Source organism: Aquarana catesbeiana, linkage group LG03 (assembly GCF_042186555.1).
Source record: "Aquarana catesbeiana isolate 2022-GZ linkage group LG03, ASM4218655v1, whole genome shotgun sequence".
NCBI lineage: Eukaryota > Metazoa > Chordata > Amphibia > Anura > Ranidae > Aquarana > Aquarana catesbeiana.
The window spans coordinates 451,686,462-451,711,748 of record NC_133326.1 but is presented as its reverse complement, the minus strand read 5'-3'; positions in this window follow the sequence as shown (position 1 = coordinate 451,711,748).

Here is a 25,287-nt window from a genome sequence, read left to right as displayed (position 1 = left end):
CGAAAAACAATTACTGGCTTTGCTTTTAACTTACTCAGTTTTTGTTCTGTAAAATCAGTTAAATCCTCAAAGCATTTCAAGCTTTTCAAAAAAACAAAAGCATGTTGTCTATATGCAACACTTTGAAAAATAATAAAGAAATGTGTACATATAAGAAAGCATGGGGGATTTGGTAAAAAAAAAAAAACAATCATAAACATCAACAGTTTTTAAGTACATCAAAGAGCAAAGAGGAGTGGTCCATGACAATTAAACTTTTACTGATCCAAGGTACAATAGTTACAGTACTGTGCACATCATCACTGACTGTCAACTGCCCTTAAACATTTCTTCCTGATTCAGCAGACAGAGTCAGTCCACATACATTATGTATAGTACTGTGCTTTAGATAGTGATCTGAAAGAAAAGCAGCTCTGTATAGGTAATCCAACTGGGCAAAGTACAACCATACTAAAAATGTGTAATTGCAGTGGCTAGAGTAAATCTTGCACAATGACAAACCTAAGCAAAACAACAAGACACGAGGCAGTCACCCTGCATCATAAAAGTCCCTACCAAGAACAAATTTAGTGGCAGACAGTAGTACATGCATGTGCTGTCCAACCTCTTCTTAAGAAACACAGTTTGAATAGTCTTTATGAAACAGACATGACTAAAAAGCCATTACTCTGAGAGGAAATAAAGACATATCAATCATCGGAGCATGAAAACACCGGAAATATATTGCAGAAATATGGCAACAAATGCTTTCAATTGATGAGTCAAAATCTGAAATATTTAACAAGAAGTTTGTCTGCTGAAGGGCTGGAGAACAGTAAAGAAACAGAACGAAGAAAGGCAATTTCGTTGGTTAAAACCAATGCCAGTGATATTGGCAAAGTGTCAACTAGTAGAAAGGGCATAGCTCCAGGTTAAAACCAAACAGTAGGGGATATTTAGAAAGTGACAGCAAACATGTCTAAAAGTGACAAAAGTGACAGACAACAAAAACACTTTTTTTTTTCTTTAGACAAGAGAAGATGGACCGGGACTATTCTTGTCTATGCTTGAAAAGTTCAGGTTAAAAAACAATAGGACCAGCAATAAAGAGGCTAGATACAGTTAAAGAAATTATGAAAACACCATTGTTTATACTGAAGAGGCAAATAGAACAGAGATCATTCTGGAAAAAACACTATGTAGTCACCAGGAGTCAGCATCCATTTTAAAGGAGAACTAACCTGTAATTCAAAATATTGCAAGTAGGCAGCTACTAATTGCACAAGAGATATTCCCATGTCTCTTCTAAAATAACACACAGCTGTCTGATTGCAGTCTTTTATTGAAAGTCCACTAAGCTGCACATGCACAGCTTAGCGAGCATTCCCAACACACTATGACAGTTTCAAAATGACTGACACCTGTGAGCATATGTGGGATAACTTCAGCTGACAGCCAAGGATGTAACCGTTGCATTACTTGAAGGTGAAGAAGATTCATTTTTGTGGCATATAATTCCACTTTAAAACATAACTCCCAAAAGGGTATTTTGATTCTTTGAGGAGACTTCAAAGTTCGTCTTGATCCAATATTGGATACATCATCTGGCACTTCCAACTGTTGACTACCTCCCAGAACTATCTGCCCACGCTGTAGCCGTCATTCGGCTATAGCACGGTTTGCAAGTGGTTAATCTCATGTTTTCAAGAGAGAGTAAATTCAGTTCCTCTATTCTTTCCTCATAGCTGAGCTCCTCCATTCCTCTTATCAGTTTGGTTGACCTTCTCTGCACTTTCTCCAGTTTCCCCATATCCTTTTTGTGAATTTGTGCCCAAAACTGAACTGCATATTCCAGATGAGGTCTTACTAATGATTTGTACAGGGGCACAATCATATCTCTCTGGAGTCTATACCTCTCTTGAAGTGGTTGTAAAGTCTGAACATTTTTTACCATAATGCATTCCTTGCATTAAGGTAAAAAATGTTTAGGTGTCAATATCCCCCCTTCACCCTCCTTATTCCACTGCATAGTTTGGTGTCATCTGCAAAGACTGAAACAGTACTTTTAATTCCAGACCCTATATCATTTATAAATATATATTAAAAAGCAAGGTTCACAACACATTAGCAGTGTGTGGGGAACTGTGTCAAATGCTTTTGCAAAATCCAAGTATACTACGTCCACAGCCACTCCTTTGATTTGAATGACCTCCCCATAAAATAAAATCAGATTTGTCTGGCATCTTCTGTCTTTGATGAATCCATACAGTCTGTTGCTTAAAATATTTTTTTACATCAAGAATTCATCTATGTGGTCTTTTATTAAACTCTCCAGTATCAGTGGGCATGTCCGAGTGCATGGAGGAGTAGGACGCCTGTCTCCTCGGCTGTCGCTTACACTGGGCATACCGCGGCTCCCAGGCCCACACACCCATTGTACTCTACCGCTATGGGGAGGAGAAGCTCCAATGAGGACCGTGGACCATCCAGCTCACAAAAAGCAGGGGAAATTGGGCATTTTTTTACCCAATCAGGGTAGACTCACCACAGATCCCCTGCTTCCAAGATGATGCCGGCTCGCTCCTCCGGACAGCATGCGGCCTCTCAGGTGAGAACCAGGCACCGCACCAGGTCCCCACAGGAGCCTGAGCACAGTTCAGCTCACTCCAACTGTCCCTCCCCTATATAACAGCACTCAGGAGAGAGTTGGGACGTGGAGACCAACATTAAGGTCCTTCCCACACACCGTGACTTTTAGGCCTATATAAAAAGGCAGGAGCTTTCCTACAAGCAGGAGATCTCTGATCTACGCAAAGATGTGGCAGGCAGAATAGAGGATATTGAGCACACAGTGGATGATACAGTCCGTAAAGTGCATGAAGATGAGGCGATTTTACAGCAGCATACTGTGCAAATTCAGCAGCTTTTCTATGACGATCAGGAAAACAGAAGCAGACGTAATATACGCATCCGTGGACTACCTGAAACAGTTGACAAAGATTTGGCTGCAGCAGTTACAGCGATCTTTAATCAACTTCTGCAACAACCCAAAGATGCCCCACTGGAGCTTGACCATATGCACAGAGCACTGGGCTAGAGAAATCCTAACCCTGCATACCCCAGGGATGTAATCTGAAGAGTACACTTTTATAAAACCAAATCAGAAATTATGCAAGCGGTCCACACGCAGGAAACAATCCTTTTTAACTTCCCTGGTGGTTTTCCTGAGTGTGGCTCGGGGTTAAATTTCAGCACCATTAGCGGTAACCCTTAGCCACACTCGGGATTGCATTGCAGGATCCTGGTGCAGAATACTTACCTTGTCCCTAGGATCCTGTGATGTCCCCCCACTGTGTCCGTGGGCTCTGTCCTCTGCCCGAAGCCTCTCTGTGCCAGACTCCGTTCCCTACGAGCGTCGTGATGCACGGGGGCAGAGCCCAGCGGCAAATTCAAAAAAGTGAAAAATCATAATACATACAGTACACTGTAATCTTACAGAATACATTACTGTATGAAATTATTTCACATCCCTTTTGTTCCCAGTGCTTTGTCCAATGCCCTGCATGCAGTTTTATATTATATATACTGTTCTTTCTGCCTGGAAACTTGAGATTGTCCATAGCAACCAAAAAGTGTCCCTTTACGTCAAAAGTGGCTTTAGACCAGCTAGAAAACAGCAATAGTAAATTAGAACACTTGCAGAATTGAGCGATAGTGAATCATGGGGAAATTAAGCAGCTGGCTCCAGCAAAATGGCCGCCGGCGCCGCCGCTAGATCTTCCCCCTTGTGTTCAGTGGAGAGAGGAAGGGGGCTCGATCCGTGCAGCCAATGAATCGGCTTCTTTAGCTGCACGGATCGGCCCCTCCCCTCTCCACTGAACACACGGCGTCAGTATTCAACAAGACACCGGCTGCTCCTGGAGTTCCTGGACGTGTGCTGAGGGACGTTATGGGAGGGGAGGGTCTGCACTGGCACTGATGGAGGGGGTGGTCTGCAGTGAGGGGGGCCTGCACTAATGAGGGGGGCTGCACTGAGGGGGTTCTGCACTAGTAGAGGGGGGTCTGCACTGAGGGGGGTCTGCACTAATAGAGGGGGGTCTGCACTGAGGGGGGCCTGCACTAATGAGGGGGTTCTGCACTAATAGAGGGGGGTCTGCACTAATAGAGGGGGGTCTGCACTGAGGGGGGTCTGCACTTATAGAGGGGAGTCTGCACTGAGGGGGTTCTACACTAATAGAGGGGGGTCTGCACTGATAGAGGGGGGTCTGCACTGATAGAGGGGGGGTCTGCACTGAGGGGGGTCTGCACTGATAGAGAGGGGGTCTGCACTTATAGAGGAGGGGTCTGCACTGATAGAGGGGGGTCTGCACTGAGGGGCGCCTGCACTGATAGAAGGGGGGTCTGCACTGAGGGAGGTCTGCACTGATGGAGGGGGGACCGCACTGAGGGGGGTCTGTATTGAGGGAGAGGGGTCTGTACTGAGGGGGTCTATACTGATGAGGGGGGGTCTACACTGAGGGGGTCTAAACTGATGGGGGGTCTGTACTGAGGGAAGAGGATCTATACTGCTGGAGGGGCGGTCTGTACTTAGTGGGGGGGTCTTTACTGAGGGAGGGGGGTCTGTACTGAAGGGGGACCATAGTTGGTGGAGGGGGGGTGACACCAATTTTTTTCCACACCGCGTGACACCAGCTGTAGCGACGCCACTGGCTCTTGTCTCTGCAGCAATTTTACTTTAATGTACAGGAGGGGGTTAACTATATACAGGAGGAGGGGGGTAACTATATACAGGAGGGGGTTAGCTATATACAGGAGGAGGGGGGGTTAGCTATATACAGGAGGAGGGGGGTTAGCTATATACAGGAGGAGGGGGGTTAACTATATACAGGAGGGGAAGGGTTACCTATATACAGGAGGGTTAACTATATACAGGAGGGGGGAGGGTTAACTATGTACAGGAGAGGGGAGGGTTAACTATATACAGGAGTGGGGGTTAAGTATTTACAGGAGAGGGGTTAACTATGTACAGGAGGGGTTACTATGTACAGTGTGGGGAACTAGTTATGGGGGGATACTATGTACAGGGGGGTAACTATGCACAAGGGAGTAACTATGTACAGGGGGGTAACTAGGGGGAGAGGGGAAACTATGTACAGGGGGAGGGGGTAACTATGCCTGGGACAATGATTTAAGGACTGAGGCTGGGAACACTGGTATAAAGACTGACTTTGCTGGGGGCACCTGATGCAAGGAGGGACTCTGCTGGGGGCACCTGATGCAAGGAGGGACTCTGCCGGGGGCAACTGATACAGACTCTGCTGGGGACACCTGATGCAAGGACGGATTCTGCTGGGGACACCTGATGCAAGGACAGACACTGCTGGGGGCACCTGATGCAAGGAAGGACTCTGTTGGTGGCAGGCGACGTGGCTAGTGACACGATCAGGGATCCCACTGATTCGGCATTATGGTGAGTTGAATGATTTCATTTTATATTACAATGTAATAATAGAAATAATGCACTTTAATCATCCTGACACCATAACAAACATGGTGCCGGGATGATTGAAGCGCTAACACCAGGTGTTTGGAGTATCTTTATCTGCTGATTGTTAAACTTTATAGAATACACATATTTCTATTGTTGTGTAGGATCTGGGCCTGCTGTCCCTCCATTCCTCTCTCCCCCTTTCCTTCTCCATCCCTCATTCATCTCAGACTCTAACCACACTTTGAGCCACGCCCATTTAAGCCATGCTCACTATTCCGCGTAAACCACGCCCATTTTTGCGTGCTGCAGTTTTCTTTTTTATTGCTATTGCAAATTTCCATACTAGACTGGCCCCTGAAGTCTGCCACCCCGGGCCTCCCTCTGCCTATGGGATGGCAAGCCGGCCCAAAAAGAAGTGCTCCAGATCCACCGCATCTAAGTCACCTGCGGGGTGAAGAATTATACTGTAGCTGCTTTTCTACCCCACTTGCCAGTTACCTTATACTGGTCGTTCTGGCCACGATGGCCAATAATCTGTTATTGTGTTTCATTATTGATACTCAGTTATCTAAATGTTTAATATTTTGTCTCTCTTAATCCCTTTGATATTCCTCTCCCTCCTGTTATTGATTTATTCATTCATATGATATTTTGCTAAATGCTGGTTTTGAGCCTGTTATTAACAGTTATTCCCCTATATTGTAGTACACATTCCTACGATCTGTTGTTCATTGTTCTCATTTTTGATTTACTCAAAACGTCCAGTGTATGCGAGCCACTCTGTGCATTACCCACGGTCCCCACCTTAGGGCTTTCAGTGCCCATAGTGGCTCTGGTTTCAATTAACAATGTAATGATCTTTTCATGGCCTATCTGGCTATGGTTTTATATTTTGTTTTTCTTGTGCTCCACTAGAGGGCCTTGCCCTCTCATTTATCAGTCTCACAATCTACCATTGTGTTGGTTGGATCGCATTCCACAATTGCAGAGTTCCTTACCTCACCTGACTTTCACCTTGTGCATTGTGGCCTGCACTCTGGCAGCAACCTTTTCTCAGTCTAATCCAGGAATCTCAAACTAGTGGCCCTCTAGCTGTTGCGGAACTACAAGTCCCATCATGCCTCTGCCTGTGGGAGTCATGCTTGTAATTGTCAGCCTTGCAATGCCTCATGGAAATTGTAGTTCTGCAAGAGCTGGAGGGCCGCCAGTTTGAGGCCCCTGGCTGGTTCTCTAGTCTTGTGCTATCTCTCCTCCTTTTTATTCTTCTTTCCTTTCTAATCATATTTTGGTTATTGTGGCTCTTTTGGATTTACACGAGTTCCCTCACCCAGTATTCCTTTCCCTGTTCCTCTCCTCATACCCAATAGCTCTTCTGATTTCTTTGAAAATATCCTCTTTAAATCGTACAGGTTTCAACACCCCTGAAAAACTGAGGCAAATCCTACAGCATTTCCAAAAGGCCCACACCCAAATACTTTTACTACAGGAAACCCATTTCCGCTCAGACAAAACTCCCAAATTACACAGTAAACATTATCCTACGTGGTTTCATAGCACCAACCCCTCAGCGAAGTCTAATGCCACGTACACACGAGCGGAATGTCCGTCAGAAAAAGTCAAATGGAAGCTTTTCATCGTATTTTCCAACAGTGTGTATGCCCCATCTGACTTTTTCCATCGAAAATTCTGACGGACTTAGATAGTGAACATGTTCTAAATTTTTCCGACGGAACTAATTACTATCGGGAAACGCTTGTCTGTATGCTGTTCTGACGTACCAAAAACGATGCATGCTCAGAAGCAAGTACGAGACGGAAGCGCTCGGTCTGTTAAAACTAGCATTCGTAATGGAGATAGCACATTCCTCACACTGCAAATTCTGTGATCTTTTAATGCAGCGTATTCTTTTGTGCTTTATAATGCTAAAAGAATGAACTTGTTTTGCTGCTGATATTCACACAGAGTTCTCACAAACTTTTTTCTTTATTGTTTCTCATGATCTCATGAATAATCTTTTATTATTTTAAAGCCAGATCTTCAGAATAATGTTGAGAATTATTTTTTATAGTCATCTTTTTTTATCATTTTTTTTTTTAATCAAGACCTCCTTTTTTTTGATTATTGCAATTTTTTTTTCTTGTGATCTCCATAATATTTTTTTTTTTGGTGTGTCAAGTTACCACAATAACATTATTATCTTGTATTTTGTAACCTCAAGGAGGCTGGTTGGTGTTCCTTGTTAATTTGACATTGTCTTTTTGAAATGTACCTGCCTACTCACGATCTGTCCTATTTTAATAAAAACACATATAGGCAAGTATTTTCTCAAAATAAAATATCCATTTATTCTGGTTAACAAAATAAAGAGTAAGGCAAGGCTGGAGAAACTTTTGGAATTTGCAAAGCCTTTTGGCCCCAGGGCATACAGTCAGGTCCATAAATATTGGGACATCCACACAATTCTAATCTTTTTGTCTCTATACACCACCATGATGGATTTGAAATGAAACAAACAAGATGTGCTTTAACTGCAGACTTTCAGCTTTAATTTGAGGGTATTTACATCCAAATCAGGTGAACGGTGTAGGAATTACAACAGTTTGTATATGTACCTCCCACTTTTTAAGGGACCAAAAGTAATGGGACAGATTAATAATCATCCATCAAACGTTCACTTTTTAATACTTGGTTGCAAATCCTTTGCAGTCAATTACAGCCTGAAGTCTGGAATGCATAGACATCACCAGACGTTGGGGTTCAACCCTGGTGATGCTTGGCCAGGCCTCTACTGCAACTGTCTTCAGTTCCTGCTTGTTCGTGGGGCATTTTCCCTTCAGTTTTGTCTTCAGCAAATGAAATGCATGCTCAATCGGATTCAGGTCAGGTGATTAACTTGGCCATTGCATAATATTCCACTTCTTTCCCTTAAAAAAGTCTTTGGTTGCTTTCACAGTATGCTTCTGGTCATTGTCCATCTACACTGTGAATCGCCGTCCAATGAGTTCTGAAGCATTTTGCTGAATATGAGCAGATAATATTGCCCGAAACACTTCAGAATTAATCCTGCTGTTTTTGTCAGCAGTCACATCATCAATAAATACAAGAGAACCAGTTCCATTGGCAGCCATACATGCCTATGCCATGACACTACTCCATGCTTCACTGATGAGTTGGTATGCTTTGGATCATGAGCAGTTCCTTTCCTTCTCCATACTCTTCTCTTCCCAAGTTGGTACAAGTTGATCTTGGTCTCATCTGTCCATAGGATGTTGTTCCAGAACTGTGAAGGCTTTTTTAGATGTTGTTTGGCAAACTCTAATCTGGTCTTCCTGTTTTTGAGGCTCACCAATGGTTTACATCTTGTGGTGAACCCTCTGTATTCACTCTGGTGAAGTCTTCTCTCGATTGTTGACTTTGACACACATCTACCTCCTGGACAGTGGTCTTGATCTGGCCAACTGTTGTGAAGAGTGTTTTCTTCACCAGGGAAAGAATTCTTCGGTCATCCACCACAGTTGATTTCCGTGGTCTTCTGGGTCTTTTGGTGTTGCTGAGCTCACCGGTGCATTCTTTCTTTTTAAGGATGTTGATTTGGCCACACCTAAAGTTTTTGCTATCTCTCTGATGGGTTTGTTTTGTTTTTTCAGCCTAATGATGACTTGCTTCACTGATAGTGACAGCTCTTTGGATCTCATATTGAGAGTTGACAGCAACAGATTCCAAATGCAAATAGAACACTTGATATGAACTCTGGACCTTTTATCTGCTCCTTGTAAATGGGATAATGAGGGAATAACACACACCTGGCCATGGAACAACTGAGCAGCCAATTGTCCCATTAAGATTATAGAGCCAAAAAGATTAGAGCCAAAAAGATTAGAATTGTGAGGATGTCCCTATATTTATGGACCTGACTGTACATAAAGTCTGTGTAAACAAAAAATTTTATCTTGAGGAGTCCATATAATTTTGAGCCCAATCTGGTCCAGGACTCCCCGAGATCAGGACCAGCAGCAGATGATATCTATGTCCCCAGGCTGTGGTACTACACCAGCCTGTGTCTTCTGTCAGACCAGAGTGAGCCCAGGCCATCACTTTCTTCTCTTCGCTGCAACCGTCCCTCCACGCTTCCCTGAAGCCTTCCCTGCAGTTTTCCTTGGTGGACTTGTGGCAGGAGGAGGAGGAGGATGGGTGAGATTATATATGTGGCTGTTCTCTGTCAGCTGGCCCTCAACCCCTTCTGAAGGCCCTCAAAAATAATTTGCTCACAGAGTAAGCGTTGGCCCTCCTTCAATTTCAACAATCTTGTGGCTATATTGCAGCCATAGGCCTCTTCAGCATCAGGGGGGTCTCTGAGCACATCACTCACTTCCCTAATGAGGCCCAGTGCTGCCTCCTCCATCATTGTCCCCTTCCTGGGCCTTTTTGTTTGAAGGTGGAGGGGAGGCACCTGGGATTGGGTGAGGCTCATACTGGGGCCAGCCACCTCCTGGCTGACACTGGGCCCGCCCAGGGCAGTTTCAAGGAATTTGGGGGCTCCAAGCAAAATGGACATGGAGGCTGCCCCCCCCCCCCCGCATGCACGCAAAGCCTACAGGAATCACAGCATAGCGATACAGTTTAAGTTCACCAACACTTTATATAAATAAAAAAGGTTTACAGCGCAAATACTGCTGTTGCATATAATGTGCATAAAATTTATAAAATTTGAACATTTTTAACAACTGAACATTTGCAAAAAAACACTACTGTACCATAAAATCAAATATACATTAAAAAAGTGCCCAATAACTAAATCCAACATACTTAAAATACACGCATATCTCATATCTAATGAGGAGAGCAAAAAAGAAAGATTTACCATAGCTTTACCATAGAAACAATTACCATAGCTTTTTTTCATTTTCTTTCTTTACCATCCCAATTATATCTTATTGCTTCTTTTTTGAAACAGGTAATATGTATTAAAGCTTTTTGCAAAAATTTACAAAGCAGAGAAAAGACTCTACAGTAGAGTGTACTGTAGAGTCTTTTCTCTGCTTTGTAAATGTTTGCAAAAAGCTTTAATAAATGTTACCCGATTCAAAAAAGAAGCAATAAGATGGAAATGGGATGGTAAAGAAAGGATAAAATGGAAAGAAAGTTATGGTAATTGTTTTTATTATGGTCAAAAATCTACCATATTTTTATTACTAAATGGGTCTTGATGACTGCTTCCCCCCCTTACTACTCCCCCCCCCACCGTGTACTGTGCGGTAGGAGATTCAGTTTTCAGTTTTCACTCAGTGTGTGCACTTCCTGTCAGTCCGGCCGGGAACAGGAAACAATCTCCTGTACCATGCAGACTGCAGGCAGGGCTGGTGCAAGGATTTTTTACACCCTAGGCGAAACCTAATTTTGCCGCCCCATTGGCTCCACCCCTGACTCCACCCCCTTTGCCCTGCCCATGTATACGGTGAAGGTGGCGGGGGAGATGTTTGCGGTGCCTCTCCACTATTTCTTCTGCCGTGGTCCACAGGCCCGCACCTGCACCTGGCCTGAAGACAAATAGTGGCTGCACCGGCTCGTTTCCTCATACCAGCTGTGGTCTGCAGGTATACAGGCAGGCTAGGACGGTATACAGACAGGCTAGGATGGTATACAGGCAGGCTAGGATGGTATACAGGCAGGCTAGGATGGTATACAGGCAGGCTAGAACAGTATACAGGCAGGCTAGGATGGTAAACAGACAGGCTAGGATGGGATACAGACAGGCTAGAACAGTATACAGGCAGGCTAGAACAGTATACAGGCAGGCTAGGGCGGTATACAGGCAGGCTAGGACGGTATACAGGCAGGCTAGGACGGTATACAGGCAGGCTAGGACGCTATACAGGCAGGCTAGGACAATATACAGGCAGGCTAGGGCAGTATACAGGCAGGCTAGGACGGTATATAGGCAGGCTAGGATGGTATCTAGGCAGGCTAGGAGGGTATATAGACAGGTTAGAACAGTATACAGACAGACTAGGACAGTATACAGGCAGGCTAGGCCCTAGCCTAGGGGGGAGAGAGAGAGAAGAAGGTGATGAGGAAGGGGGGGAGAAGGTGCATAGCACAAAGGGGTGGGAACAGAGAGGGGGGTTAGTCTGGGGGTCTCACTCACCAATTATGCTCTCCCATTCAGGCTGGTCTGCCCCAGGGCTGTGGCAACTATTGTTTGAAAACAGAACTTCCCTCACAGCACAGTACAGTGCATTGTATGCATGTGGCTGGAGTGTGGGCGGGCACAAATGGGAGGCGGAGTATTGGATTGGACAAGCAGTGCAGTGAGGGAGGGGTTAGGAGGACAGTGGAGACAGAACACAGCCCGACTCCTGCACAATCTAGCTGGCTTTCCACGCTCTCACTATATCACTGTGACAGGATGCCAGAGGCTGTGGAGCACCTAAGCTAGAGGGGAATAGCTATTCTTGATCTCCACTCCACACTGTACAAGTCTTGCTGCCTGGGGGAGAAGACGCTCCTCCTGCAGCTGCCCACACAGACTCCACCCCTACTCTCCTTTCTAGTCAGAACACCGGCGCTTGAGTCTGCAGGAGGAAGGAAAAGGAGCTTACCATGCTACAGGCTGCAGCTTATAGGAAGCGGCGGCCGGCAGCGTGGCACTCCTTCCAGGATAGAAGGCCCAGGTTGTTCCTCGTCAGCCTCTTCTGGGGTTGAGGGAAGGGTGGAGGGAAGGCTGCAGGGAAGGGTATAAAGTAATTCCCTGGCTTCAGTCTCGTCATCCAGAAACCGCAGTTTGTTGAAGTACCACAGCCTGGGTATATACACTTGCGCTGCTGCTGCTGCTCCTGATCTGAGTGATTTCTGGATTTTATTATGCTCCTTCTTATACATGTTCCTCAATATCCCAATTTTATCGTCCAAAAACCTCATGTTTGCATCAGGGACCCAAGTTTTCACAAATTCCAGAAGTTTCTCCAGCGATGAACTCCTAGCTTGTTTATTATAATATAAGGTGTGTTTCACCTCCCACAAATTCCTCATCATCCTGTATCTGTCTATGAAATTGGACATGAATTCTGGGTCCTTTAAGTGATTCATCTTTGCTGTAAGACAATACACAAGACAAAAACACTAATGTCAGCCTAAACTCTCATAATATAGGCCTCCATCTTGAAGCAGTATAGGCCACTGATGGCCCAAGTTCAAAATGTACCTTCGTTATAACGTACGTCGCTTCCAGTCCTCCTTCCTCCGCACGCAGAACGTATGTACGACACATGCGTGTTAACTTTATATGCGCATGCCTGAAACTATGTTCGCATCGCCCGCCCCTGACGTTATTTCTAGAATATTCCCCGCCCCTTCTCTTTAAGGCGCGCAGTAGGAGCGACATGGCGGAGAAAGAACAGGTGTGTGCTACTTATTATAGTAACGAGGAGGAGGAAAGCCCGGAGCCAGAAACGTCCCGATCCCGGAGGAGAAAATTTAAGGCCTCAAATATGGCCTTTATAGAGATGGTGAAGATGGTGGACATTTTGAGGAGGAACGACTATGATGGGAAGCATGGACCGTACCTAAACCCAAATGTGAGAAAGGCCAAGATCATGACTAAAGTTGTGAAGAGTCTGCACAGGAATTTTGGGGTACGACGATCCAAGGAGCAATTAAGGAAACGCTGGTCAGACCTGAAACTGAGGGAGCAGGATCAGTACAGAAGGATCAAGAGAGTGCTTCTAAAAAGTAAGTAGTTGTCCTGTGTTCCTATTATTATCATTATTACTTGCATGCTGCACCATGTGATTTTCTTAGCTGTTGTACAGTTTAAAATGGCGACTTTCATGTTCGTGGGCACAGTAATCGGTCGCCGGAATTATCGTCCCCTCATTAACTACAATGTTTTGGGCAGATACAGGTTAAATACCTTTGGTCATACCTATTTCTCTAAAACTAAGTTTTGGACATTGCTGTCAAGATGTGTTTTTAACTAGAATGAAATGCAAGCTTGATTCAGTGTAATGTAAGGAGAGGACACTCAGCAGCTGTTTACACATCTGGACTCAGGAGTAGGGATGAGCTTCGTGTTCGAGTCAAACCCATGTTTTTCGCCAAATTGCGAACGATATGGGCAATTTGCGCCAAATTCGTGTGGCACGTCACAGCCCATAATTCACTGCGGCGTCGCAGTGCACTGCTGGCTGATGATTGGCCAAGCATGCTTGGCCAATCAAAGCGCCGTCTGTAGAGAGAGCTGTAATTGGCCAAAGCCAGGGTGGCTTTGGCCAATTATGGCTCAGGGGGTTTAGTACACGCCCCACACTAAATAAGGCCGCCTGCACGGCGGCCCTGTGTAGTGTGTTCAGGCGTTGAGAGACAGAGACAGAGAGACAGTGTCATTTGATTTAAGTTAGATAGATTAGGCAGGACAGTCAATGAGTTAGCTGCACTTACAGTGTATTGTGTATCTATATGCATCCCAGGTGTTGTGTGTGTGTGTGTGTGTATATATATATATATATATATATATATATATATATATATATATATATATATATATATATATATACTGTATTCAGTTTAGCTAGATCCGTTCCTGTTATTATCTTCCTACTGACAGGCAGGCTTGTGTTGTTACAGTATTTACAGCTACCTGAACAAGATTGCTAGTGTTCTTCTGATCCTATTAGTACCACAGTCAGGCAGCTAGACTATTTACAGTTAGTGTAGTGCATCCTCCTCACAGTGTTCAGCTAAAGCTACAAGTTAGTTTAGTGTGACCTCTGCACAGTGTTCAGCTAAAGCTACAAGTTAGTGTAGTACACAGTGTACAGCTAAAGCTACAAGTTAGTGTAGTGCGACCTCTGCACAGTGTACAGCTAAAGCTACAAGTTAGTGTAGTGCATTCTCTGCACAGTGTTCAGCTAAAGCTACCTGTAGAAGGATGGTGGTGTTTTCCTGATCCTATCACTACCGCAGGCAGCTACATTATTTTAACCTTGGTGTAGTGCATCCTCTGCGCGGTGTTCAGCTAAAGCTACAAGTTAGTGTAGTGCGACCTCTGCACAGTGTTCATCTAAAGCTACCTGTAGTAGATTGGTGGTGTTCTCATACTACAGGCAGGCAGTTGATTTTGCTAGCTGCACTATCAGTATATATATATATATATATATATATATATATATATATATATATATCCCAGCTTAGTGCAGCTACATCTCACTGCAGGCCATTAGTATGTCTGGAAGGCCAACAAGGAGAGGCAGACAGTCACAAGCCAATAAAAGAGGGAAAGCAGGCTCTGTGTCTAGAGGCAACAGTGCTGGTCGTGGAGACAGTGCATCCTCATCGGCACGTGGCCATTTGACACGCTTGGCCTTTTTTTCGGCAGCTGGCCATGTTGAGCCGCAACATGCGTTAGACTTGGTCGAGTGGATGACAAGCCATCCTCATCCTCCTCATCCTCTCTCACCCATGCTCAGGGTACTTTGTCTGGCAAAGCAGCTGCCAATGCGGCCTCTTCCCTCGGCTCAATAGCATCAGTGACTCCGTCCCTAGCCCCATGTCCTCCTGGGGAGTCTCTCGAACTGTTTGACCACAGTGTTGGGTACATGCTCCAGGAGGATGTCCAGCGTTTAGAAGGCTCTGATGATGATACTGAGCTAGATGAAGGCAGTAACGTGAGCATGGACAGAGGGGGTGCCCAAGAAGGACAGCAATCTGGCAGTCATGCTCCCCTTGCAGCAGCAATGTTGCCAGGTTTGCTCCAGTGATGAGGAGGGAGGGGATGATGAGGTCACTGACTCAACGTAGGTGCCTGATAGGAGAGAGGAGGAGGAGGAGGAGGAGGTAAATCACCGAGGCAGGATGCCCTCCAGGGGCAGCCTAAGGGCAGCACACTGACTGCATCACACCGCAAAGCTCCGCATGTGCAGGGCGCTGCTGTCTCTGCGCGTTTTTCCAAAAGTTCTTTGGTGTGGGCTTTTTTTGAGACGATTGCATCAGATCGCACGGCTGCTATTTGCAACATATGTCTCAAGCGTATCTCGTGTGGCCAAAACATCTCCCGCTTGGGCACCACATGCTTGACCAGACATATGTTGACCTGCCTTGCAGTTCGTTGGCAAGCATATCTAAAAGACCCACACCAAAGAACAAAGAGGACCTCTCCTTGCTCCTCATTAGCTGAGATCTCCAACCCCACTATACCTTCAGTCCTCTCTGAGATCTGCACTGAGAGGAATGAAGGTGTAGTATTAGGTGTGTCACAGCCAAGTACTTGTGGGCAATCTGCTTTTGGTACACCGACATCAGATTGTACCAGGCAAATTTCCCTGCCCCAGCTGCTGCACCGCTGAAAGAAGTTCGCTCCCAGCCATCCACATGCCCAGCGGTTGAATGCTAGCTTGGCAAAATTGCTAGCACTTCAACTGCTACCTTTTCAGTTGGTAGACTCTGCCCCCTTCAGTGAGTTTGTGGAATGTGCGGTTCCTCAGTGGCAGGAACCCAAACGCCACTTTTTCTCACAGAAGGCGATTCCGGCTCTCTACCAGCATGTGGAAGGCAATGTCCATACCTCGCTGGACAGGGTGGTCAGCGGTAAGGTGCATATTACTGCTGACTTATGGTCCAGCAGGCATGGACAGGGACGTTACCTAAGTTTCACGGCACATTGGGTGACTCTGCTGGCAGCTGGGAAGGATGCAGGACAAGGTGCAGTAGCGTTAGAGGTTGTTCCGCCACCACGCCTCCAAAATGCCACTACTAATGATCCTGACACACCTCTCTCCTCCACCCCCTCCTCTTCTTCTTCCTCCATGGCCTCTTCCTGTGCTTTGTCCTCAGAACCAGCTGTGCTCCGTAGGCGTTCAAGGGGCTACTCAAGTATGCAGGCCAAAAGATGCCATGCAGTGCTTGAGCTGGTGTGCTTGGGGGACAGGAGCCACACTGGGGCAGAGGTTCAACAGGGACAAACGACCCATGTGCCCTGTTTGGCTCATGTCCTTAACTTGGTGGTTCAGCGGTTCTTGGGCAGGTACCCAGGCTTACAGGATGTCCTGAGGCAGGCCAGGAAAGTCTGTGTGCATTTTCACCGATCATATAATGCCAGTGCTCAGCTGGCTGACCTTCAAAAGGAATTTAACCTGCCCAAGAACCGCCTAATCTGTGACATGCCCACCAGGTGGAACTCAACGTTGGCCATGCTGCAGCAGCTGCACACGCAGCAGAAGGCCATCAATGAGTACCTATGCGACTATGGCACTAGGACAGGGTCGGGGGACCTTGTTTTTTTTCCCTATGCCAGTGGGCTATGATCAGGGATGCATGCACTGTCCTGTCACCATTTGAGGAGGCCACGAGGATGGTGAGCAGTGACAGTGCATGCATCAGTGACACTATCCCTCTTGTCCACCTGTTGGAGCACACGCTGTGTGGATAAATGGACAGGGCACTTGAGGCAGAACAGAGGGAGGAAGAGGAGGACTTCCTTACCTCTCAAGGCCCCCTTTATCCAGACAGTGTTCCTGCATGCCTGCCGATCACACAGGAAGAGGAGGAGGAGGAGGATTGTAGGATTGGAGGTGGAGCCTGGCACTCAGCATCAGCAGAAGTCTTCAAGGGATCATTTACAGTCCGAAGAAACCCATGGACTTGTACGTGGCTGGGAGGAGGTGGCTGCGGATCATGTCATCCTTAGTGACCTAGAGGACTCTGGACCGAATGCCTCAGAAAACCTATGCTGCATGGCCTCCCTGATCCTGTAAAAACTGCGGAAGGATCCTTGTATTTGTGGTATAACTGGCTGGCAACCCTCTTTGATCCACATTACAAGGGTAAGGTTGCAGACCTTATCTTGCCATCGCAGAGGGAGCAGAGGATGAAACATCTTCGGGAGGCCTTGCAGAAAGGTTTGTACAATGCGTTTTCAGAGCCTGGGAGGTTACAATTTCCTGGTCCTCCTGGACAACGTGTTGCTGAGCCTTTGGTCAGTCACAGAAGTAGCGGTGGAGAAGGTGGCTGTCTGACCGATGCGTTCAGACAATTTTTAGTCCGCAGCCCCAAGGTCTGATCGGTTCCAGCAACCATCACCAGCATCTCATTCACATGGTACAGGATTACCTAGGGGCAAGATCATACTTGGACACCTTTCCCACCGGCTTTGTAACCGATCACAGGGTGCGCCTGTCCACCGAATCGGTCGATCGGCTGACCTTCATAAAAATGAATCAGTCTTGGATCACCAGCTACCAAGCACCTGATGCTGATGTAACCGATTGTTTTTTTTTTTTTTTAATGTGAGATCCCTTCAAGACTGCCTATGCTGATGCTGAGTGACTATCCTGTTATGCTGAGTGACAATCCTCTTCCTCAATTTTCATGCTGATAGCTTGTAAGAACATTTTTAGTTCTGGGCACCGCCACCATTGGCCAAGGCCCAATATTTCTGCCCCTGTTTTACAGGGGAGTGTAATTACAATTTTTGATGCAATACTTTGCAGCAGGGCTCATTCCTGCACTCCAACTAGAGTATCTGTGAAGGGTTGCAATGTTGTGGCACCAGCACCAGTGCCCAAGGCCCAATTTTTCAGCCCCTGTTTAACAGGGGCATGTAATTACAATTTTTGATGCAATACTTTGCAGCAGGGCTCATTCCTGCGCTCCAACTATAGCATCTGTGAGGGGTTGCAGTATTGTGGCACCAGTGCCAAAACCCCAATTTTTCTGCCCCTGTTCAACAGGGACATGTAATTACAATTCTTGATTTAATATTTCACAGCAGGGCCCATTCCTGCGCCCACCAAGAGTAACTGAGGGCTTACAGTTTTGTGGTACCAACACCACCACCACCAAAGGCCCAATTTTTCTGCCCCTGTTCAACAATGGCATGTAATTACAATTCTAGATCTAATATTTCACAACAGGGCCTGTTCCTGCACCCACCAAGAGTAACTGTGAGGGCTTACAGTGTTGTGGCAACACCAACACCTAAGGCCCCAATTTCTACAGAGTATATAGGGCAAGCCCCTACTTTCAAACGACTCCTACTTGCAAACGGAAGGAGACAACAGGAAGTGAGATGAAATCTACCCCTAGGAAGGGAAATTCTCTCCTGTAAGTTAATATGGGAGAAATGTGTCTCCTCTTCACTGATGCTTTATCACCAATCCTTGTTTCACTAAAAACCCCAAATTTACAAAAAAAACATTTGTCACTGGGACAGAAAGTGAGGTGAAATCTTCTGTACCAGTTCAAAATTACAAACAGATTCTACCTAACAAACCTACAGTCCCTGTCCCGCCTGTATTCTGCTGTTCAGAGTATATAGGGCCTGGGGGCCCCATGCCTTTCCTTTTTTTAATTTGCGTGAAACCCCTGGTAATGGACTGGGGGGGTACCCATGCCGTTTATCTCACTGATTTTCATCCATATTGCCGGGACCCGACATTACATTAAAGCCGCAAGCAGTTTTAAATGACTTTTATTCCTTTAAAAATGTCATTTTGTGCAGGGACTGTTCTAAGCATGGGAAACACGTGACACTTTACAGGCATAATATAGACCAGGGGTCTCAAACTCAAATATCATACCTGGGGAGTGTCTATAGCAGTTGGTCTCAAACTTGCGGCCCTCTAGCTGTTTTGCGAAACTACAAGTCCCATCATGCCTCTGCTTGTGGGAGTCATGCTTGTAACTGTCAGCCTTGCAATGCCTCATGGGACTTGTAGTTTCGCAACAGCTGGAGGGCCGCAAGTTTGAGACCCCTGCTATAGACACTCCCCAGGTATGATATTTAAAGGAATATTTCACTTTTTTTTCACTTTAAGCATCATTAAAATCACTGCTCCTGAAAAAACGGCCGTTTTTAAAACTTTTTTTTTGCATTGATACATGTCCCCTGGGGCAGGACCCGGGTCCCCAAACCCTTTTTAGGACAATAACTTGCATATTAGCCTTTAAAATTAGCACTTTTGATTTTGAACGTTCGAGTCCCATAGACTTTAATGGGGTTCTAAAGTTTGCGCGAACTTTCGGTCCGTCTGCAGGTTCTGTGCGAACCGAACCGGGGGGGGTGTTTGGCTCATCCCTAATCAGTATAACATTTATTTTAAGGAGTATTTAAAGACAAAAATATAAGGTCCACTTATCAGATTAATCCCCCCCCCCCCCTCTGATGGCCCACTGTAAAAATTTTAGGCGAGGTGGGGTTTAAGATGAGTTTGGGCCACCCAAAAAAAGCCTCTGGCACTCTGCCTGAATTTAAGGACATTTGTACAGATTTTAGGGGGTGTTTGGGGTAAAGTACTACAATGGAGCTGACAAAATACATTGTTAAGTGACTAGGCTATAGGTATATATGGGCCCAGGATAGCATGCTGGGGAGGTTAGTGAAGGAAAATATGCATGTAGGCCAAAAAAGGAGCATTAAAATTTTACAGCATGCATGGGCACAAAGGGGACATTCACAGCATATTACAATTATGGTAATTAGGGAATGATCAAAGAAATACAAAACATTAAATACAATAGAATGTGATGTTAAAGGACAACACTTACCTTAATATAGTCCTTCTGCAGGACCTGACTAATAGCAGAACAGGTCTCTGGGATAATGATCCCCAGAGCCTGGGGGGAGATGCCTGTCGAGAACTTGAGGTCCTGCGGGCCTCTCCCAGTCGCCAAGTACTGCAACGTGGTGACTAGCCTCTGCTCCGGAGTGATGGTTTGCCGCATGCAGGTATCCTGCCTGCTAATATAAGGGGTCAGCAAAGCCAACAGACAGTGAAAAATGGGGTCCGCCATCCTGAGAAAGTTCCTGAAATCATCAGGATTATTCTCCTGGATCTCACGAAGAAAAGGCATATGAGAGAATTGGTCACGCTGGAGTAACCAATTCTTGGTCCATGAACTCCTCCCCACCCTGTTCATGGACTGGGCTTGGGTCAAAGAATGAAGCCAAACACCAAGGCTCCACAGAGCACGAACTCTACGAGTCGGCTTGTCAGAACACACTAACAGAACGCACTGAAGAACAGCAAGGCCTGTGAAGAGCAAACTGAAAATCAGAAACTAACGGACAAGAACACACTGAAAAAACAGATACAAACTGTCTACACGCTCTGAAAAGCATATAGAAACCCACAAGCACAAACTGAAGAGCAGTAATGGACTGAAAAGCATGAAAGCTGAAAAGCTTGAATCGTCTCTCACCAAACTTCTACTAACACAAGATAAACACGAGATTAGCAGAAGGAGCCCAAAGCGTGGCGCGATCACTATTGCACTTCCTTTTTCTAGTCCCGTCGTACGTGCTGTACGTCACTGCGTTCTGAACGGTCGGACTTTGGTTTTACCGTGCGTAGGCAAGACCGCTTGAGCGGAATTCCGTCGGACTTTATTCCGACGACAAAACCGGTCGTGTGTACGCGGCATTAGGGTGTCTCTATAGCATTTTATCATTCGTTTGTACCATTGATATTGGACTCTCTCATAGATCACTTGGGACGTTACATATTCTTGAAAGTGAAATATCTGCAGACTATTTTTATTAAAAAAAAAAAAAGTTATACTTACCTCCTCTGTGCAGTTGGTTTTGCACAGAGCAGCCCAGATCCTCCGCTTCTGGCCCTTCCCTCCTATCAAGTGTCCCCACAGTCAGCAGCTTCCTATGGGGGCACCTTAGCCGAGTCACAGCTCCATGTGTCCATTCAGACACAAAGCCCCAACCCGGCCCTGCCCCCTCTTACCCCTGATTGGTTGACTGACTTAGATTGACAGCCGTGGGAGCCAATGGCACCACTGCGGTGTCTCAGCCAATCAGGAGGAGTGTCCTGACAGCTAAGACACCCGTGGAGATTGCTGAAGAGAGATGGGGCTCAGGTGAGTAATTAAGGGGTGCTGGGGTGGCAGCTACACACAGAAGGTTTTGTATCTTAATGCATATAATGCATTAAGATACAAAACCTTCTGCCTTTACAACTGCTTTAATCTTCGGGGTAGACCTCAACACACCACTGATCCCCAGACTTGACTCTTCCTCAGGTAAATACTCTATATCACCTTCCTCCCTGACCACAATTCACTCTCTCTTCACCAAAATGTTGCTGGTAGATGTGTGGTGGGTGCTATACCCTTTGGGCAGAGATTACATTTATTTCTCTTTGGCTTACTCGTCTTATAGTCATATTGACTACCTTTTGATTTTCCAATCACTACTGGACTCTAACCCCTCCCCCTCTATCGGGCTGAGACTTTGGTCGGACCATGCCCCAGTACACTTGACTTCTGCACCTTAGAATTACTCGATCCTCGGTCCCTTATATTTACACTTCTTCCAACGTTAAAAAAATATGCAAACTCCAAAATAGCGAGGAATTTTTGACAATATTAATACTCCCTTTACAACCTATCTCCCCCCAGCAGATCCTTCCTCCTCACCCCTCACTAACCCAGATATGTTGAGTTACATCCATGACACAGCCCTACCTACAATTCCAACTACTGAAGCAGGTGAATTAGATGCTCCTTTCTCGGATACAGAACTTCTGCAAGTCATTAAAGGACTTAAAAATGGTAAGAGCCCTGGCCCTGATGGGTTCTCTCCATGTTTTTATGAAACATTTGCACCTTTATAGACCCCGATATTAGCCAAAGAGTTTGAGTCCATCGACGAATCTTACCCTTCCTCCTCTTCCTTGCTACTAAAAACCCAAATAGCAGTAGTCCCCAAACCGGGTAAGGAACCATCAATTTGTAGTAACTATAGACCAATATCTCTACTAAATGTAGATTTGTTGTTTGCGAAAATTATTGCAAATCATCTATCCCCTTTACTACCAGAGATTATACATAGAGATCAGGTGGGTTTTGTCTCTGGGCGGGAAGCTAGGGACACTACTAAAACAAACCATCTAATGGAATTTGCTCAGTGCAACAGAATCCCAGCTTGCCTCTTCTCCCGCGATGCAGAAAAGACCTTTAGGCGGAGCTACGCACTGACGTCACACGCGGAAGTAGGAGAGTGTGGAACGCAGGTGAGGTGCACGCCGCGCAGCTGATGGTTCTACACACACTGCACTCTCCATACGAATTAAGAACACACGCTGTGTGACTATTTGGTCTTTTTAATTCCTATTTTAGTAACTTTTTAGTTGCCTATTTTTGTGCTGTTATGATAGCCAATAAACTATTTAAAACGTATCACACTATGGAGCCCTGTTTCTTCTATATGAGGACACATTGAAGGATACTTCTCAGCTGGAACAGTGGACCCTGTGGACCCATACACATCACACTACTGGTTGCTACTACACGCCTACTACCCCTGCAGGGGTGCAGGGAGCTGGTGAGTGGGGATCTTTGAGGGGGAGCACCGCAAGTCACCGGATTTGATCAGCTGGTTATCACGAAAGTCATTTACCACAGACGTCTTTACTTTTTGATACTGGACTTTGATACATTAATTTAAATTTATTTAATATACTTTTCACTTATTTTATTTCACACCTGGTTATTTAATCTAATGTGCAGCCCTGCACTATATGCCTAATGGTGGGATCATCTAACTCACCTCTTATAAAAGCACATTTGGACATTATTGGAGACTAATATAGGTTTCAATCCGTGGTGTTTTATAATTATTTTTTAGTTTTTATTTTTATTTTTTGGAATGTCATAATTCTTACAAAATGTTACTTTATTAATCTATGTTGATTAGCCACACGGTGTATACCTGCATATTAGGTATAAGACTCACCTGGTAGCACAGTCCATTTAGGTAACACTGGACAATTAGACTCACTACCTAAATGAGTGAATAAGGGGTTGGTTTTAATATTATTTTCACTTTCATCTTTTCTTGTCCCCTTTTCCTTTGAGGTTTATTATATCACAAAATCAAGGTACCCTGGTAAGGTAGCGCCCTCTACCCCTAATTAATATTCCTTATAGCAGAAAAGACCTTTGACAGGGTCAATTGTTGTTTTCTCCATCAGTCACTCCTTCAGATAGGATTAGGGCCTAAAATACTTTCCCGTATATTATGTCTCTATATTCAACTCCCTCAGCCTCAGTGATGGTAAATGGTACCTGATCCATTAACTTTTCCATATTCAATGGGACCCGGCAGGGCTGCCCCTTATTGCCCTTGTTGTTTGTTGTTGTTATCGAACAACTTGCACACGCCATATGTTCTAACCCTTCCATACAAGGCATAAGTGGTGCCCCATCGGTTCCCTGTAAATTATTACTTTACGCGGATGGCCTATTCTTATATGTCACCCAACCACAAATTAGCATCCCTTCCATCTCAGCAGAAATAAACAAATTCGGCACCCTCAGTAATTTTTAACTAAATCTCAACAAAACGAAGCCCTGAACATTTCTCTTTCCCAGGACACGCTTCGTACCCTTAAATCAAATTTCCAATTTCGCTGGCAGCCCAAGGCAATCGCCTACTTAGGCACCTCCATTCCGGTGCAAATTACGACCTCTATGCTCTCAACTAGGGATGAGCCCGATGTTTGAGTCGAACGTAAGTTTGTCTCGAACATTGGGTGTTCGCCGAATAGCGAACAATTTGGGGTGTTCGCGGCAAATTCGAAAGCCGCGGAACACCCTTTAAAAGTCTATGGAAGAAATCAAAAGTGCTAATTTTAAAGGCTTATATGCATGGTATTGTCATAAAAGGTGTTTGGGGACCTGGGTCCTGCCCCAGGGGACATGTATCTATGCAAAAAAAGTTTTAAAAACGGACATTTTTTCGTGAGCAGTGATTTTAATAATGCTTAAAGTGAAACAATAAAAGTGAAATATTCCTTTAAATTTCGTATCTGGGGGGTGTCTATAGTATGCCTGTAAAGGGGAGCATGTTCCCCGTGTTTACAACAGTCCTTGCACAAAATGACATTTCTAAAGGAAAAAAATCATTTAAAAGTACTCGTGGCTATAATGAATTGTTGGTCTCGGCAATACACATAAAAGTCATTGAAAAAACGGCATGGCATTTCCCCACAGTCCATTACCAGGCCCTTTGGGTCTGGTATGAATATCAAGGGGAACCCCGAACCCAAATTAAAAAAAAAAAATTGCGTGTGGTCCCCCCAAATTCCATACCAGGCCCTTCAGGTCTGGTATGGATATTAAGGGGAACCCCGTGCCAAAATTTAAAAAAAAATGGCGTAGGGGCCCCCCAAAAATCTACACCAGACCCTTATCTGAGCATGCAACCTGGCAGGCCACAGGAAAAGATGGGGGACTAGAGATTGCCCCCCCGAACCGTACCAGGCCACATGCCCATCAACATGGGGAGGGTGCTTTGGGGTAGCCCCCCAAAGCATCTTGTCCCTATGTTGATCGGGACAAGGGCCTCATCCCCACAACCCTTGCCCGGTGGTTCTGGGGGTCTTTGGGCGGGGGGCTTATCGAAATCTGGAAGCCCCCTTTAACAAGGGGACCCCAGATCCCGGCCTCCCCCCTGTGTGAAATGGTAACGGGGTACAAATGTACCTCTGCCATTTAAAAAAAAAATGTGAAAATGATAAAAATGACATGACATGGCTTGGGGACAAGTTCTTTATTAAAAAATAAAAATGTCCCACAAAGTCTTCTTCTTCTCTTTCTCCGCCGATAGACCGAAAAAAAAAAGCACGCCGCCACCGATCCACCTCCATGGGAGGCACCCGTCGTAATGACCGTCCTCTCAGGTGACAGTCCTTTTATAACTGAGGGCGGGGCCACACAGTGACGTCCCTGGGTGACCCCACCCCCCTCTGATGCATGGGGACTAGGGTTGCCACATCATCTCTTTAATGCAGGACACACATTAATTACACAGG